This window comes from Bidens hawaiensis, unplaced genomic scaffold, assembly GCF_021521415.1.
Source record: "Bidens hawaiensis isolate Kalapana, Puna unplaced genomic scaffold, B.hawaiensis_p1.1 tig00007743_1, whole genome shotgun sequence".
In the NCBI taxonomy this organism is placed as follows: Eukaryota; Viridiplantae; Streptophyta; class Magnoliopsida; order Asterales; family Asteraceae; genus Bidens; species Bidens hawaiensis.
Window position 1 is genome coordinate 380,849 of NW_027491538.1, and position 4,112 is coordinate 384,960.

A 4,112-nucleotide genomic window follows, 5' to 3' on the forward strand; every position below is an offset into this window, starting at 1 on the left:
TCTTTCAAAACCATTTTCCAGCAAGTAGTCTGATAACGTTGAATACCAGGCACGAGGTGCCTGATGTAACCCATATAACGCCTTGCTCAACCTGTATACGTGATCCGGAAAGTCTGGGTCAGGAAAACCCGGAGGTTGCTCAACAAACACAACCTCATCAACTTTCCCGTTAAGAAACGCGCTCTTCACATCCAACTGAAACACCTTCATCTTTTTAGATGCAGCAAACGCCAAAAACAATCTAATCGCTTCTAACCGGGCAACAGGAGCGAACACCTCATTGTAGTCAATACCCTCTTGCTGATTAAAACCTTTAACAACCAGCCTCGCCTTATTTCTCACGATAATCCCCTTTTCATCTCTCTTGCACTTGAACACCCATTTCGTGCCTATAGCATGCACATTCTTTGGTTTTTCAACCAAAGTCCAAACTTCCATTTTTTCGAACTGAGCCAACTCTTCTTGCATGGCTTCGACCCACGAGCTGTCCTTTAAAGCCATTTGATAATTCTTCGGTTCAACTTGGCTTATGAAGCAAGAGTACAAACATTCGTTCATGATACCTGTATCTTTAATGCTTGTATAAACACAGGTGTGCTCATTCAAGCTACTTCTGGTTTGTACACTAGAGGACACATCACCTATAACATTCTCCAATGGGTGATCTTTGTGAATTCTCGTGGTCGGAACAGCACCGACATGCAAATTGTCTTCCAAGTTTGAAGAGATCTCATCTATGGTAGTTTCAAGCTGAGAGTGAAAAGGATTAATAAACTCATCTTCAGTTGAGGCCGCAGGGGTATCGATAGGGCTTGATGTGGAAGGCTGAGATTTTTCTGTCATCTGATGTTGCACTACCTCCTCTTCCTCATCAAATATCATCTTCGTCACTGCTCTTTCGTCTTCTTCAGAAATTTCCAAAGTAGGTACGTTAAACGACTTAAAAAGTTTAACATAGTCAAACAGCTCAGCAGGTCCATTGCTTGGTTTTGGCGGTTGGTAACTAGTAATGTCGGTGTTACAAACCACCTCCACCTTGCAAGTTGTCGTATTGAAGACCCGTCTGTTGGGAGTCCCAACAACATAACCGACTAGGATTCCCTCATCAGCTACTTCACCAAATTTCGAATTAGTCTTCAAAATCGAACAAGGAGACCCAAAAGGTTCAAGACCGCACAAGTTGGGCTTCCTTCCGTGCATAAGCTCGTAACAAGTTTTTCCAAGTCTCTTAACGGTTAACACCCGATTCAGAACATAGCAGGCTGTAGCAACTGCTTCAGCCCAGAACATCACAGGAAGCTTTGAGTCTGCCAGCATAGTTCTGGCTCCTTCAATCAACGTTCGGTTCTTCCTTTCAGCTACTCCGTTCTGTTGTGGAGTATACGGAGCGCTGTATTGATGCTCAATACCCTTCTGAAGACAAAAGATTTCCATCTCAAAGTTCTTGAACTCTGTCCCATTGTCGCTTCTGATGAATTTAACTGATTTACTCATGACGTTCTCGACTTTTGTAATTAGATTCTTCACCATCTGAGTCGTCTCGTCTTTCGTTTTCAGAAAATATACCCACGAGTATTGCGAGTAATCATCAGTTATCACCAAGCAGTAAGAAGTACCGCCTAGACTTTGTACATTCACCGGACCGAAGAGATCCATATGAAGTAGTTCTAGAGTACCAGCAATTGAGTTGATCGTCTTGGTGAGATGGCTTTTCTTGTGTTGTTTTCCCTTCTTGCACGCTATGCATTTATCTTCAAAGTTAAAACTCTTTAAGGGAACGCCCATCACAAGCCCATTTTTGACAATGAAGTTCATCTTACGAAGATGAATATGTCCCATTCTCCTGTGCCATAATTCTGATTCTGATTCGCTTGCCTTTGTCATTAAACAGGATTCTCCGGTGGCCATTTCAGTAGACCTCATATCCATCACGTATGTATTCGTTTCACGTGGAGCTTTCATTACTATCCATTCTTCTGGTATATGAAAACCAGGCTTCAATACAATCGCTTCATTCTTAGTGAAATGGACAGTGTATTCTTTATCACAAATCTGCGACACACTCAGCAGATTGTGCTTTAATTCCTCCACAAAGTTTACATTTTCAAGTGTCATTCTCCCATTCGACACAGTTCCTCTACCGGTAATCCTTCCACCGCTTTCACCAGCAAAACTAACTCTAGCTCCCTGAACAGGTTTTAAGTCTTGCAACAAGTGTTTGTTGCATGTCATGTGCCTGGAACAGCCGCTATCTACAATCCAAAGATTGTTTGCAGCCCTGTTCAACTGTTCCTGCACAATAAAACAAAGAGTTAGAATCTTGGGACCCAAGACCAATTGGTCTTGGATCGATACGTCCCGTACCCTGGCTTTCTCAAGTTAGCGTCAGGATAATTTCTGTAAGTCCTGTTAGGGAATCTCCTTGCAGATTGGGTGTAATGCCTTCCAAACCTTTGAGAATTGAAAGTGTTATATCTTGAGGTTTGGTTGTAAAAATGAGGTTGGTTTTTATGAAAACTTGAATTCGTTACATTTTGGCATTTTTTAAAGTTTTCATTTTTAGCAGGAACAAAATGACGCTTATTCTCATTTTTATTTGGCTTCACACCTCTGAATCTCGGCTCCAGAGGGCAATCTGCAACTAAATGCCCTAATTTGTTACATCTAAAGCAACACCGACTCTCCAATTTCTTGTCAAATGTTGGTTTGGATGTAGAGGCAGTGTTACCAGCCGTTCGTCTCACATAAGGTGGGACATACGGGTTGAGTGGAGTACACTTTTTAGAAGATTTATTTTTATCTCCACCGGTGGGTAACACTACATTCTTTCGTCTTACCAGATTCGGACAACTTATCCGAATCCGATGAGACTGGACTCGTAACAGAAATATTTACACTAGAAACAGGCGAACTCGTTTCGCCATTACTAACAGTTGGTTCTTTAAATGTAACCTTGATGGGAACTGTCTGAGGAACTTCAAACTCAGCAGATTTCTGTACACTAGGGTTAAAAGTGTAATTATGGTTATACGGTGGTGGAACCTCGTGATAACCAATTCCTCCTCTCTTTGGAGAGGTACCTTGATCACTAACAAGGTGATCAAGAATAGCTGAGGAATTTCGGAACTGCTCGAGTTTTCGGTTCAGTTCCACCACTTTCACCTGGTGGTCAGCAATCTGCTTTTCACGTTCAGCAATAAGTTTAGTTTTTTCTTCTAAAACCTCATAGCTTAGGTCAATTACATCAATTTTTTCAGCAAGTTTAGTTTTTAAGCTTTTGACATCTTTTTCACATGCTTTTATTTTAACTTTAAAACTGTTTTCTCTTGCCTTAGTAAAATGATGATCTTCTTTAAGATTTTTAAATTCAGCATCTAAACGAACATACTGATCAGTTATGGTCGCAAGTTGCTCAGACAAATTCTCACATTTTGTACAAACAGGTTTAGGACTTACCTCGGAGGGTTGACCGTCGTTATCTGCCATGAAAGCTTTCTCTTCACCAGTAGCTTTCTCTTCTCCAGTCATCTTCTCACAATCTTCATTTTCTACCTTTGCCATATTCGCCTGCTCACCAGTTTCATTCGCATGCAGGTTCCAGTTGTATTCACCGGCTTCTCTAGACAACATGGCATTGACTTCTCTACTAATCCCAGTAGGCTGTGCTGACCGGCCTTGACCCCGTTCAACTCTCTCGTTTCTGCATTCTTTAGCAAAGTGCCCATACTGTTGACAGTTATAGCACCTCACTTTAGACTTGTCGAATCCGGGCCTACCACCAACAAACTTTCTCCCCGTCTTATTCATGAAACGCTTGACTCGCCTCACTATCATGGCCATTTGCCATTGCAAATCCATCTCCTCCAGATCATCAGCATCGATCTGGTCATAATCCTCATCCAAAGCAGCAGGGTCCACAATCTTCCCTTGTATGTAGTTCTCATATGAAGCAATAAAAGATGCATAGACTGCAAACTGCTCTTCAGCAGATTTGACACTCATTAGCATCTTGGAATAGTTATTGCTTGAGGCACTAGGAGAGAAACTACTGTTGGATGTTTGAGGTTTCGAAGCACTTGAACCTCCAGCAGCAAAGCAAACATCACCGTTCA